We start from the raw sequence: 15,261 nt of genomic DNA on the forward strand, positions 1-15,261 counted from the left end.
TAGATTTCCTTCTGAAGCTTCTTAGAGCCTGAAGAGAACCAGATGAGAGGGAGCTCCTGGCCTTAGAGGACAGGTCTCACAGAAGCTGGTTCTGAGAGTTACGCCAAAGGAAAAGAGCAGCAGCAGCTCAACCAGTGATTTTAGTTGATGTCTGCAAATTATTCTCAAATAGTGTAGCAAATCGTGTATATGGAGAGAGAATGAGAAGGCAAATGTAAAATGTTAACTGGTGCATTTAGGTGAAGAATATACCTTGTTACTATTCTTGCAAATGTCTGTTTCAGTTTTTCCCAAGTTCTCTTTCGCTGGGCAGGGAAAGTGAGACATTAGGTTTCAGAGATAAAGGAAGGAGTGGAGGAGAGGGACTGCTCAGGCTGGCATCACATCTCACATCTCTCAACCTTGGAGATGCCTCAGATGCTGGGGCAGAACCTCATCTGCTTAAGGATTCCATGCAAAGACTTCTGCATCTGGACTTTGGGGGCACATCATCCTGAGACGTGCATCTGGACCTTGGGGCACATCATCCTGAGATGTGCATCTGGACCTTGCTCAAATGGTGCAAAAGCTGAAAATTCCCTGGCCGGGAATCGAACCCGGGCCGCGGCGGTGAAAGCGCCGAATCCTAGCCACTAGACCACCAGGGAATTGTGACTGTACTGTTCTGAAGCAGCAGAAGGAAGAGTTCAATGAGTATATGGCCTCTCTTGCCTTGAGGGCTGCGCAGCCCTTCAAGGGATTGTACCGAAAAAAATTATCCCTCCCTGATTTCTCCAAAGCGCCAGCGCTCTACGGGACAGCGGACGCGCGGTGAGGCCAGTCAGATTGCCTGGTCCTGGCTGCACCTCACAGCTGCCCTTGCCCATGCGCCTTTGCAGGGCAGCCGCTTGTGGAGAGGGGGTCATCAGGCTGGGGCAGTAGAGGTGGGAGGGGAGATGCCCTTGGGATCCTCAGCGTCGGCGGCGGGTGCCAGAACGGGGACCGCTGGGCGGAAAAAGCTTTCAGACAAGACTACGCTCCAGCCAGATCTTCCCCTTAAGACCTGCTCTTCCTGCTCTTTCCCGCCTTCCTCACGCTCAGACCCAGCGTCGTCTCCCGACAAGGCGTTTTCCTCAGACCCCACATCCAGTTAGGACTTCGTGTTTGCTTCTCGGTTAAAGGCGGGCTTTTGCCTACACAACGCCTCCTTTTCGCGACTCTGCATTTGGCCAAATGACTCTCCCGATAAAGAAGGGGGACTCAGTGTAACGCTCGGCTCCTGCACCCCGAACCTCGGCGGCAGGCGGGGAGCGGGGAGGGGGTGGCTGCGGCCGTTGCTCTTTTCCCAGGGCTCCGTCCTGCCTCCGCCGCTTAGAGGGGCGGCGTCCACACCACTGAGCGGCGGGGTCTCTTGGAGCTCAGATGCACCCAGGCTTCCGGGAACTCAGGAGTCGGCTGGGGCGACTCCTTTACTCTAGCGCTTAGCTTTGGATCTGGAGACCCTGTGTTAGATGCGAGACCCGGAAGCTAGACCTGGGGGGAACCCATGGTCTTCGCTTCGAGGGAGGCTAGGTACTCCAAGCCAGGGTACTCTTCTTGTCGGAGGGATCGCCTGTCCTCTCAGGTGCTTTTCCTTTCAAAAATGTTTGTCGTCAGTTGTGAAGGACGAAAGGTTTTTCATGAATGTTCCAATCAGCCCTCACTTACTCTCGCGAGGGGTTTCCGTAGTGTAGCGGTTATCACATTCGCCTAACACGCGAAAGGTCCCCGGTTCGAAACCGGGCGGAAACACAGCATTCAGGACTTCCTCCCTTTTCTTTTCTTGGTTTGCGTTTTTGTTTTTCCTGAAATTTACAATCACCTCCAAAAACCAAAAAGTGGCCAGCGGGATGCAACGTGTGTAGCTGCGTTTTTATTCCCCCCCCCCCGAAAAAAAACACAGGGGAGGTCCCTTACTACCTGAAAGCCTACTCCTCACTAGGAACCAGGCCTCCTTTCTCCTCTCCCAGTCACACTGGAGACCAGGCCACACAGACAGTCCAAGGTGGCAAACCACAACCCCCACTTCGGTTACTTTTACACCCAGAAAACCCTTCACCTTCTCTTCAGGAACTTAAGTCTCCTCCACACGCTGACACGCATTATGTCTCTGACCCTGTGTTGGATGCGGGATCCGGAAGCTAAGCTGTCTAGACTGTAGGGGTCCCTACGGTCCTCGCTTTGGGGGAGGCAAGGAACCCTAAAGCCAAGGCCTCTCCGGAGCTGCAGACTCTTCGTCTGAGAAATCGTAGGTACTCTCCGGATCCTTTTCCTCTTAAAATATTTGGGTACTGGTTGAGATAGGACACAGAGTTTTCTCAGCTGTGCCGTTAGAAAGAAGCATTTGTGGTGTTTCCGTGGTGTAGTGGTTATCACGTTCGCCTAACACGCGAAAGGTCCTCGGTTCGAAACCGAGCGGAAACAATAAGCACCCACCGATAAGGTGCTGGGCTTTGGTTTTTCCTTTTGTGCCCTCAAGGATTGACAACCGGCCCTCCTTTCTCTGCCCTGAGCTGCATTGGAGATCAGGCCACGGACAGTTCAAGGGGACAAAAGACAGGGCTGACTTCAGATATCTTTACATCCGGGAAGTCCTTTCACCTTCTCTGGGCGCCTGAATATCCTCCACACGCTGACACGTATGATATTTCTGAAAACCAAGAAATTCTTCCCTGTAAACCTCACTTGACTTGCCCTCTCCCCAGACACTTGCAGAACGATTTGATTTGCGTGACACAACAAAAGAGAAAGAATTCAGCAGAATTCAACTCTTCACCGGGTGCTGGAGCCAAAGACGAGTAGGTGAAGGATTTCAGGCTTTGAGTCGAGCTGGTCGCGACGAAAAGGAGCTGTTCCCATGCTATTACCAGGAGACTCCCTGGAGTTGGGTTAGAGATCAGGAAGTAGATAGACTCAGCTCTTCTCTCACTGAGAACCAAGTCTGCTCCTGATTAATAAAGAAATCGAGGTTCAGAAAGAGGGCGTGACCTTGGCCCTGCTGCACACAGCTCTAAAGCTGGAGTAGGATGAAACCCAGGCCAGTTACCTAGTGGTCTGGCCTCAGACACCACATCTTCTCCCAGGCCAGGCCGGGGGAGGTGAAAGATGATGAGCAGCGGGGCAAGGGCTTGGAGATTTGCACAGCCTCACTCAGCCATGGGCTGCTGGGAATCTATCCTTTTCTGCTCTGCCTTTAGAAATCTAACCCTTACTGTCAAAGTTTTCACCTAGAGAGGACAAATTTGGTGAGAGTGGGGGCACTGCTGTGCTGTGCATAGATCTAGTGGCTAGGTTTCTGCCCTTTTACTTTGGTGACCTGGGTTGGATTCCCAGTCAGGGAAAGCTCTAATCGCATCGCTGGAAATCCTCACTGGAGGCAGATGGTAGAAAGGTCCACAGAAGATGTTCTGTGCGCAGTTCCTACTGTCAGGTGCCCTTCAGGTAAGGGAGGGGAGATGTGATGAATCTCTGGGGCTTCTACCTTCCACTTTTTCTTCATCTTAGAAACTTAGTCTCTTGTGAGACTCCAAACTGTCTCACATTTGTGGTATTTATCCACAAGAACCTGGGACTGGACTTCTAAAAACTCATTAAATGAACAAAAACAGGAGTTCCCACTATGGCTCAGCGGTAACAAACCCAGCTAGTACCCATGAGGGTGCAGGTTCCATCCCTTAGTTCCCCCCACCCCCCCCACCCCCAGCTCAGTGGGTGAAGGATCCCACCCTGTACTTATGTCGAAGCAGTTCGGATCCTGCTATGACCTGCAGTGTAGGCCAGCAGCTGGAGCTCCTTTTCTAGGACCCCCACACTCACACCCACACCCACACCCACCCCCACCTGGAAACAACAACAACAACAACAAAACAGGAGTTCTGGAGTTCCCGTCGTGGTGCAGTGGTTAACGAATCCGACTAGGAACCATGAGGTTGCGGCTTCTGTCCCTGCCCTTGCTCAGTGGGTTAACGATCTGGCGTTGCCGTGAGCTGTGGTGTAGGTTGCAGACGCGGCTCGGATCCCGCGTTGCTGTGGCTCTGGCGTGGGCCGGTGGCTACAGCTCCGATTCAACCCCTAGCCTGGGAACCTCCATATGCCGCGGGAGCGGCCCAAGAAATAGCAACAACAACAAAAGACAAAAAAAAAAAAAAAAAAAAAAAAAAAAACAGGAGTTCTGGTTGTGGCTCAGAACCCAGCAACATCCCCCCTCAAGGATGTCCTCAGACTCTACCTAACTGTGTGGTTTTTCCCACCTTGTTTTCACACTTATCCTCATATATATGAACTGGGACAACACTTGGAGGAACTTGCAGGCATCTCAACCCAAGGTCACTGCTTGGGCCGCTGTTACTCCTTTCCTTTGGCTTCTCCCCCAAACCTGTTTCTGTGGCCTTGTCCTCCAAAACCAAGGGAAAGCTTTGTCCTCACTAGGAGGCCCTTCTTGCCCCCTTCAGGAACCTGGAATCCATTCTCTTCAGTAACAAAACTTCAGGCAGTGTTGTATTCAGCTCTCCCCAAGTGTATGCCAGGCGAGCTCTGTGCTCGTAGGAACACAGCTAGGCTGTAATCCCCCCAGCACCAGCTGTCCCACCATTTCCCTTGGTGGGAGGTGGGATCTGGGGTCAGCCCGAACACTGGATCCACCTACTTTGGGGAGAGAGGCTTCGGGAATGTACAGCTGCCCCATTGGTTTTTGCTTGTCTTTCCAAGCCCTTGAGGGTTTCGACCTGACAGAAATGGGAATGATCTTTCCTGTGGTGGGAGGATGAGGAGAGCAGATGGGAAATGCTTTAAACTGAGGAAGAAAGTACTCAAGAGCTTTCCGGAATTGTCTGCGTCAGCACTGTCATGAATGTGGCTGCCCTGTGATAACTGTATTTAGTCTTGACATGTCCTGGCCTTGATCTGGGTCCAGTCTAAGTCCAAGAAGACAAAGGCATCCTGGTTTGCAGTACATAGTCCATTACTCTTCTCTTGAAAGTGGGGTAGTTACTGAGCTTCTAGTTCCAGAATCCCAGCAGAGAGCTTGAATTTTTTTTTTTGGTGGCATGTAATTCCAGGGGAAAGAAAAAAAAAAAAAAGTTAAGATCCAGATAAAATTAGTGGTCTTTGGTGGTAGATAAGAGAAAAAATACTTTTAAAGATTTTAAAGAATCCTAATAATGGGCATATAATGGCATGAGCAATATTTGTGTCATGTCATGCTTCAAAAGATGTCTCCATGTATACATCACATTACTTTAATATTTTCAGTCTAAAAGCTATTTTACCTTATCCTCTGACTAAGGCCAAATCCTTGAAAGTGAATAAACTTGAGCATCTGTGGAGAGAAAGGTGGCTGGAGTCCATAGAACAAAGATCCAGTGTTGGGAGAGATGGAAGAGAGAGTCCAGGCATATGGAAAATGTCTCCTTCAAACAGTCAGCAGAGATCTGCTCAGGGAATACTTGCGGAGAAACTGCATGAGTATAAGAAAAGAAAATTTGCAAAAGATCATGGAACTATGCCTGGTGCTTGCACAGGGCAGAAAATCTTACTCCCATCAGCCATACTGGACTGCTTATCACACATTGACCATTGGCAAGGGCCCTCAGGAAGTTTGTCTGAATAGTTGAAACACTCAGTCCTAGATTGACCTACCAAAAAAATCATAAAGGCAAGATCCAAAGACATTAAACTGATTACAAGTCACTTAACTGTTCCCCAGAATAAATTGCAAGACGATTCATAAGAATGCCAAAATAGCCAGTTTCCCAAAGAGGAAAATTTGACAATGTCTGCCATCCAATCAAAGAATGGCAAGTATACAAAGAACCAGGGAAAATGTCACATAAGGAAGAGAATAATCCATCAATCAAAACTGAACCAGAGCTTATATAATTTAAAATTATGAGAGGGTACAAAAAAGTTATTATGTGCTACATATGTCCAAACAGTTAAGTAGAGACATAGAACATACACCAAAGGCCAGAATCAAATGTCAGAGATGAGGTAGTTCCCACTGTGGCCCATCAGAAACAAATCCATGAGGATGCCTATTTGATCCCTGACCTCAGTCAGTAGGTTGGAGATCTGGCATGCCATGAGCTCTGGTGTAAGTCACAGATGTGGCTTGGATCGCATGTTGCTGTGGCTGTGGCATAGGCCAGCAGCTGCAGCTCCAATTAGACCCTTAGCCTGGGAACTTCCATATGCCACAGGTGCAGCCTTAAAAAGCAAAAAAAAAAAAAAAAAAAAAAAGTCAGAGATGAAAAATATAACATCTGAGATAAGATTATGGAACATAAACCCACAATCAATTTTAAAAATACCCAAAATGGGAGTTCCCGTCATGGCGCAGTGGTTAACGAATCCGACTAGGAACCATGAGGTTTCGGGTTCGGTCCCTGCCCCTGCTCAGTGGGTTGATGATCCGGCGTTGCCGTGAGCTGTGGTGTAGGTTGCAGACGCGGCTCGGATCCCGCGTTGCTGTGGCTCTGGCGTAGGCCGGTGGCTACAGCTCCGATTCAACCCCTAGCCTGGGAACCTCCATATGCCGCGGGAGCGGCCCAAGAAATAGCAACAACAACAACAATAACAACAACAACAAAAGACAAAAAAAACAAAACAAAAAACAAAATAAAACTCATAGTCAAAGAAAAACTTTAATGAGTATGATGAGTATGCATAAGTGAAGGGTAGGGCAACCTTAAAAGGCCTAATATAGTTAGAGACCCTAAAAATACTGGGGGGGAAATTCTAGTGAAGAAAATATTTTTTGAAGAAATAATGACAGGAAACATTCCAATCATAATTAAAATTATAAACCCACCAATGCAAGGAATCAAATGAACCCTAGTACAAGGAATATGAAGAAAAACACACCTACCACATTATAATTAAACTGCTGAAATCCATTGAAAAAGAAAGAATCTCAAAAGAAGCCAGAGGATTGGGCATGTATCCAAACAAAACTTTCCTTGAAAAAGACACATGCACCCGCATGTTCATTTCAGCACTATGCACAATAGTCAAGACTTGGAAACAACCTAAATGTCCATGATGGATGATTAGATTAAAAAGATGTGGTATATATAAACAATGGAATACTACTCAGCCATAAAAAAGAACAAAATAATGCCATTTGCAGAACATGGATGGAACTAGAGACTCTCATATTAAGTGAAGTAAGTCAGAAAGAGAACTACAACTACTGTACGATATCACTTATATCTGGAACTTGATATATAGCACAAATGAACCTTTCCACAGAAAAGAAACTCATGGACTTGGAGAACAGACTTGTTATTGCCAAGGGAGAAGGGGAGGGAGTGGGATGGACAAGTAATTTGGGTTACTAGATGCAAACTATTGGCTTTGGAATGGATAAGCAATGAGATCCTGCTGTATAGCACTGGGAACTATATCTAGTCACTTGTGATGGAGCATGATGGAGGAAAATATGAGAAAAAAGTATGTATACATGAATGTGTGACCAGGTAACCTTGCCGTACAGTAGAAAACTGACAGAACACTATAAACCAGCTATAATGGAAAAAATAAAAATAATAGTTAAAAAAAAGAAGCCAGAGGAAAAGACATGCTGCATACAGAAAACAAAAATTAAGATTATATCAGACTTCTCATCAGAAGCCAAGCGTATAAGAAGATAGTGAAGCAACATCTTTAAAGGACTGAGGGGTGCAGGGGTGGGGGTGGGGTGAGGTGGTACTTAAAATGCTATGCCTCCTCCTCCTAAAGAAAAAGTCTTTGAAAAATAAAGGCAAAAAATGACATTTACAGATATACAAAATGCTGAAAGACTTCCTCACCTGCAGACCCATGTTACGAGAAATGTTAAAGGAATCTCTAGAAAGAAGGAAATTCACACCAGGTGGAAATCTGGAGGTACACAAATTGATGAGGGAAAACAAAAATGGCATCTGCAGGGAAAGCACACACCCTTTTTTATTTTTTGGCTCCACAGCGTCATTGGAAATTTCCCAGGCCAGGAACTGAACACAAACTACAGCAGTGATAACGCCAGGTCCTTCACCCACTGAGCCACCAAAAAACTCTGAAAATACCCAATATTTCTTATAACTACTACCATTATTGCTTAAATGTCTTTTAATAGCATGGGGCAGGTTGAAGAAAAGCAACAACGATGGATTGTGGGGTTTATAACATATGCGAAATAAAATGCGTGACAACAACAGCACAAAGGAGAAGGGGAGAAATGTGAAGAGCTATGACTGCACTTGAAGGCAGACAGTGGTAAGTTACTGACGTGAGCTCTAAAGGGCAAAGTGATTGCTGAAATAACAATAGAAAGAGGTATAGATGGCAAGCTAACAAGCGCGAGAGAACAGGTACACATACAAAACCGGGTAAACACTGTGGTGGAGCAGTTGCTCTTCCAGAACTCCATCCCACAGGCTTGTGCCCAAGGATGATGCCTGCAGTATTATTTGTAATAGTAAAGGCATGGAACCAAATCAGTTTCAAAAGTGTATGGAAAAGGTTCAATAACTACTACTGCGAGGGAAGAAACTTCACTGCAAAACAGAGCGCAGAGGATAAGGACGAGAGGACCCTGGTTCCAAGCTACCTGTTTTCCTCCAGAGATCTGTGTGATGTTCTTGGAGCAGGTCCGCCTGCTGTGCACTAAGATTCCAAGGAGAGGACGTAGCGGAAAGTGCAGAGTAGAAACGGAAAGTGCGGGCTAGAAACGACCGCAACCGCAAGCCTCTGACGTGCTAAAACGGAGACCCGTCCCTGGGTGGGCTCGAACCACCAACCTTTCGGTTAACAGCCGAACGCGCTAACCGATTGCGCCACAGAGACGGCCGAGGTTGGTGTTCTCTCCGCCCTCTCAGATTTCATTCCCACGGAGAGCAACTGCACCTCCAGGCTAGGCAGAGCCACCCACCTGCAGCGGGTTGCAGCTCTACCGGCTCCAAAGCATTGGAAAACCGGAGCAACCCGTGGGGAACCGCGCGTGAAGCAGTGCGTCGAGCCCTAGGGAAGGCAGAAGGGCACCCGAGCCTCCCCGCCGTGCCTCGATCCACAGCCTCCGCAAACGCCAGCGAGCTGGAGACGCCTCGGGCCGCGACCCTCCCGGCCTGAGCCGAGCGGAACCCACGAGAAGCTGAACGCCTGGTCTGGCTGGGGTTGGGCTCTGTGATGGCTCCCTCTTTGCCCCGCATTCCGCCGACCGTAAGCGAGGCGGGCGCTGCCCTCCCTCTGCTCAGCCGCGGGAGCGGGAAGGAAGGGTTTGGGATGATTGACCAAAAGAGGAAACAAACAGGGGCGGGAATGAAGCAGAGGAGGCAAGGACAAAGCAAAGCAAATTTCCTGGAGCCTGTGCAGCGACAAAGGCTGGATGCAGGGGAGATGAGAAATGCATCAGAATGGGGAGGGAAGACGTGAAGGAAAATCAGAAGTGCGTGCAGTTGTTAAGCGACAAAGCAGCTCAATCATTACACTGGATTTATGGCAAAGGCAGTACAACAACAACAACAACAACAACAAGAGCAGTGGGCTGTCCGTCTGGTGGCGCGCCGTGATCGTATAGTGGTTAGTACTCTGCGTTGTGGCCGCAGCAACCTCGGTTCGAATCCGAGTCACGGCACTCTTTTCTTCTTACCGCGCCGACCGAGCAAAGTCTGGAGAACGGAGGTCAAACAAATAGTGCCTTAGGCTGTACCGCTTTGGACTTGCCCTACCAGTCTCCGCTTAAGAGAAAATATCTAAAGATACTAAACTATAAAGACAGAAACGTTCAAGGTCTAAATGAGCATTGTGTATAGTCGCTTTCACGAAGGAAATGGTCCAGTCACACGGGGACTGTTTAATTGGGTTTGGGGTTGTTGGTGGAAATATTTAAAATACCGCTCATGCTTTTCTACACAATGTAAAACAAACTTTAAAGAGTCACAATATATCGCAAACCCGGCATGGTCCAAGCTGTATTTTCTAATATCCAACTGCAAATTTTTATCCAAAAAGAAAATTATTAAGATGTAGTCACAGAACGAAATGCACAAATCATTAATGGGCAGCTATGCGAATACTGAAATGTGTGATCATGACCCAGATCACGGAATAGAATTTTTTTTTTTTTTTAATCATCCAAGCAGGCCCCAGGATACACTTTCCAGGTAATGCCTATCCATCGCCTGCTGCTTATAAACCATCCTGACGTGTACCCCCTCAGATTAGGTTTGCCCTTTCTTCAAGTTCTTGCATGTCACTGAATATGCAACTTTCTATCTCTCTATCATCAAACAACAGGATGTTTTGATATATATGTATGCATTTGTGTTTCTCACACCTTAATCTTGGTGTTAACGACAAGCATCACACAAACATAAAACTATGTCACATATGAGGAACACTGGGGTCATTTCAAACTACAGCGTAGGGAAAGGTTCATATGAATACCTTTCTACTATGATTTGCGGATGTGAGAATAAATGTTCATTAAAGGTAAGGGAGCTGTGGGCACACACATCCACACCCACACCCACACATACACACAATTGGCAGGGAAAGCAAGTCCAGTGGCCTTCTATCCTAGAGGTTTTAGTATGGGGGAGTGGAGGGGAGCCCTGAGGCAAGTCCTAGAAAAGTGGAACTTTTACTGTCACCGAAGAGCACTAAAACGGTGATTAGAAACTAGAGTATGGCTGCCAGTCACAGGTGTGTCTAAAACACTCGCGGTTCCATAATTTCCTGTGCCAGCGGCAACAGTTGCAGAAAATTGCCTCTTCTCACTTCTGCGACTTCTCTTGAGTCCATGTAATAGCGGGACATAATGTCTGTGTAGATGCCAAGCGGCAAGGGAATCTCAGACTAATCATTTTGCTGCCTATCTTGCTAAACTTATTTTCTTTCTTTCTTTTTTAGGGGGGTGGAGGTGGGCACTCAATTTATTTCCACATTTGTCAGGTGAGTGTATGTGAGTGTGTGTGTGTGTGTGTGTGTGTGACAGAGAGAGAAAGAAACTTTCCTTATTTGCTTCTCTCTCTCTCTTTCACTGTTTAACGACCCTAGACTCTGAGCTATGCTAGGCACTGTGCTATCTCTTGAGAACATGTTATTTACACACGCAGCCTTGGTTTCCCAGGAAACACGAATCGTTTTCACCTGAAAATATGCCTTTGGAAGACAGTGTCAAATAAAACGTGCTTTTGTTAGAACACAATTTAAAAAATAAAAGTGGACCCATCACACCTTCAATTCAGACAGGACAGTCTTTCCAGAGGAAGACACTTCTGAACTGAGACGCGAAGGATGAGAATGAATCCGAAAAATGAAGAGGGAGTTTCGGGAGGCCGCCCACCTCACCCCAGCCCTGTAGAGAGAAGCAAGTACCTGAAAGTGAGGGAGTTCCTGACACATGAGGTACTTCACTGTTGCTGGTCCTGAGAACTGGCCAGAGATATTCTGCTGATGAGGAAGGGGGAAGGGGGAAGCAGATTACATGTCATAGATGTAAGAGGACACTTTAGGGAAGGACTTTGGGGACCCTAGGTGGTTTTAGGCAACAGGAGCATCCAGGTCCAGGCATGTCCTGCAGAGGGGTCACCCAGGATGCAGATGGGTGTGGACTAGACTGGCCGTGGGGAGACTGGCTTTCTATCTGGTTGCATTACTGGCGGAAAGTGTTGACGGATGGAACCGGACAAAACTGCCATTCGAAAAGATAATGCACCCCGATGTTCATAGCAGCACTATTCGCAATAGCCAAGACGTGGAAACAAATGAAACGTCCATCGACAGATGAATGGATTAAGAAGATGTGGTATGTACACGCGAGGGAATGCTACTCAGCCATAAAAAGAACGAAATAAGGTCATTCGCAGCAGCACGGATGGACCTAGAGATTATTACACCAAGTGCAGTAAGTCAGAAAGAGAAAGACGAATACCATGCGGTATCACTTCTATGCGGAATCTAAAATATGGCGCCGATGAACCTCTCTACAAGACAGAACCAGACTCACAGACATAGGGAACAGTCCTGTGGTTGCCGAGGGGGAGGTGTGGAGGATGGCTGGACTGGGGGGTTGGGCTTAGCAGATGCAAACTATTCCATTTAGAATGGATAGACAACTAGGTCCTACTGTATAGCACAGGGAACCATAGCCAATCTCTTGGGCTATTCCATGATGGGAGATAATATCAAGAAAGTATACTCAGGAGTTCCCGTTGTGGCACAGTGGTTAACGAATCCGACTAGGAACCATGAGGTTGCGGGCTCAATCCCTGGCCCCGCTCGGCGGGTTAAGGATCACGGCGTTGCCATGAGGTGTGGTGTAGGTCGCAGGTGTGGATCGGATCCCGAGGAGCTGTGGCTCTGGCGTAGGCCGGGCGGCTATAGCTCCCATCGGACCCCTAGCCTGGGAACCTCCATATACCGCGGGAGTGGCCCTAGATAAGGCAAAAAGACCAAAAAGAAAGGAAAAAAAACAAAAACAAACAAAAAAAAAACACCCAACTATAATAGAAAAAAATAAGAAAATTTTAAAAAATTCATAGCATATATGTACAATGGAATCACCTTTGCTGTATAGCAGAACTTGGCACAACATTATAAATAAGCTATAGCTTATTCACAATTAAAACAAAGAGTTGATGAATGGAAGCATGCAGGCTTTTAGTGGCAGGAAGCCAGGGTGCATCGGATAAACTTAAGCACTATCTGTGGGTTATACTGGACATAATACACTTCCAGGCAGGGAGGATGAAAGAGTATATCCAAAGAGGGTAGCAAGGTCTGGTTTGGGCCACAGGGTGGTTGGCGGTGAGGGTAAACACCCTAGGTAAGGGTAGAAACAGCTTTGGGTGTTGTCTTGGATTGATGGAACAGACTGATGGAAACGCTTGAGAGACAGGGCACACTACTCTTTGGGAGACCCTGCGCCTGGATCTGGTCATCACGTGTTGAGGAGGAGGGTGGTGTGTGCTGCTGACAGGGACTCTCTGGTGACGCTTAGCATTTATGACTCTGAGGCGCATATGAGGCATTGACTTGCGCATTAGGAGTTGTGAGTTGAAAGTGCAGATCTGTAGTTTAGAAAGAGGTATGGGAATCAGTGTAGATCTGGTCGATGGACATGGTAACTGAAAGCATGCTGGCCAGAGCTACTGCGTGTCTTGGGGGTTGGGCAGAGGCCAGACAGACCCAAAGATCTTCCAGGTCAAGGTGATGGCCGTGCTCCTTGTTGAGACCGAGTTTGTGAGCTCAGAAACAGCTTCTACCTAGCTGGGCTTCTCAGCAAGGGAAGCATGACTGCACTTCTGCAGCTCTTACCTTTCAAAAAGTCATATGGATTCCTAAGTCCCAAGGTGTGGGGGAGCCCCTCAGGTTCCCTCTTCAGTGCAGTTTCCCCAGAGAAGATTTGGAAGAGAAGTCTATGTTTCCATTTCATCGGAGGTCCAGTATGTTAACATTTCACCCATGAATACTTTTCAAAAAATTAGCCTGCTTCTTATACAACCAACACACCAAAGCCCGCACCTCATATGCATCTCAGAGTCACAAATGCTAAAACTCAGCACCGTACAAAGTTCAATTCTGGAAATTAGATTCTCCCATATCATCAAACATTGATTGCAAACTTAATATTATTTAATCTTTTAGTAATCATTACATGTCACATATCCATCCAAATGCTTTGAACACCTTAAAAAGCAGACACAGAGCGGTCTGTTGTCATAGTGGTCACAAGACCAACTCATTTTTCTTGTACGAAAAACAGTTAGAAAGAGCTAACTCCCTTGACCAAGGTGTGTTTCTTTACCATCTCTATTTTGATTCTGGCCCTCTTCTTCTAATTCTAGTGTGATTCTGCTTCTACTGCTTATTTCTCCCTCGGATCAGAATTTTAGACCCAGCAATTCCACTCCTGGGTATATATCCAAAACAACCAACCAACCAACCAACCAACCAACCAAAAAGCCACTAATTCAAAAAATACGTGCAATCCAGTGTTCATCGCAACAATATTTACAGTTGCCAAGGTGTGGAAGCAACCTAAGCATTCATCACACACACACCCCCCACACCCACCCCCCCCACACACACACACACAGGCAGAGGAATACTACTCAGCCGTGGAAAAAGAACAAAATGTTGCCGTTTGCATCTAGCTCATGGATCCACTCGGAGGGCAATTGTGCGGAGTGAAGTTAGTCAGCAGCGAAAGACAAATACTGTAGGATATCACTTACATGTGGAACCTAAAAAATACCACAAACGAGTGAATATAACCAAAAAAGAAGCAGACGCACAGATATGGAGAACAAACTAGTGGTTACCAGTGAGGGGGAGGGGCAACATAGAGCTGGGGGAGTAGCAGGTACAAACGATTGGGTGCAAGAGGCTTCAGGGTGTTTTGCACAACGCAGGGAACGTAGCCAAGATTTTGCATTAAGTGTAAGGAGAAAATAACCTTTACAAGTGTATATTTAAAAATCTTAAAGTTAAAATCTTTAAAAAAAAAAAAAAAAAAAAAGAATTTTGCTTACCTAACCAGGTGAGTGGGATTATTTTCTCGGGCTCCCTAAGGTAAGAGGTTGAGGTGACAGTTGAAGGTTTAGGTCTATCTAGGGTGGGAGACAAGCGATCTGGATAAATGTCTGATGTTTTTCTGCGGGGTTGGGGGGGTTGTTTTACGGTTGGAAAGAGCCTGGTTTTATCAGAGTTGTGGTGTGAGCAGACAAAACTGGTACTTTGATATTTTCAGTTGAATGTCCCCGCTTCGTGCTGTTGCCAGATTGCCAGTCTCCTTGGCAAGCCTTTCCTTGGAGTGCCTGGCGGTGTGTCAGACTCTGTCTTCAAAAGACAGCGCTGTAAGCCTATTTTGGAACTTGTAGTTTCGCGGCCGCGGGGCTCTAGGTCAGGGTTCCGGAGATTCTTCCCTGAGATGTGTCAGATCGCCCAGCCAGGCGGAGCATTGGTGGTTCAATGGTAGAATTCTCGCCTCCCACGCGGGAGACCCGGGTTCGATTCCCGGCCAATGCACAACCGACGCCGGTGTCTTTTTTCCCCTCCTCGACTTACCACGCCTCCTTGTTTTGTCTGGTGCACAGTCAACTCCCAATAGTCTGTGGTTCTGGCCACCAGGAGTAGGAAAATGAGAACTAGAATCCTCAGGGCACCTCAGAGCAGAAGATACAAGGGATCAACCCGAACTGGGGCTTTGTAAGAGCCCTGCGGCGGTGGCCTGTTTGGGGGGGCGGGGGCGCGGTATATGGA

At 47.2% G+C, this 15,261-nt stretch overlaps 6 non-coding genes across 6 annotated transcripts; 4 read left to right on the plus strand and 2 right to left on the minus strand.

Annotated features, from left to right (window-relative positions):
* On the minus strand, positions 576-647 carry TRNAE-UUC. The gene has a single exon. It is a non-coding gene; the product is annotated as a tRNA-Glu (tRNA).
* TRNAV-AAC lies at positions 1,698-1,770 on the plus strand. Its single transcript has one exon. It is a non-coding gene; the product is annotated as a tRNA-Val (tRNA).
* TRNAV-AAC lies at positions 2,370-2,442 on the plus strand. The gene has a single exon. It is a non-coding gene; the product is annotated as a tRNA-Val (tRNA).
* Positions 8,768-8,841, minus strand: TRNAN-GUU. Its single transcript has one exon. It is a non-coding gene; the product is annotated as a tRNA-Asn (tRNA).
* TRNAH-GUG lies at positions 9,557-9,628 on the plus strand. Its single transcript has one exon. It is a non-coding gene; the product is annotated as a tRNA-His (tRNA).
* Positions 14,957-15,027, plus strand: TRNAG-CCC. The gene has a single exon. It is a non-coding gene; the product is annotated as a tRNA-Gly (tRNA).

Source organism: Sus scrofa, chromosome 4, assembly GCF_000003025.6.
Source record: "Sus scrofa isolate TJ Tabasco breed Duroc chromosome 4, Sscrofa11.1, whole genome shotgun sequence".
NCBI classification, from domain to species: Eukaryota; Metazoa; Chordata; class Mammalia; order Artiodactyla; family Suidae; genus Sus; species Sus scrofa.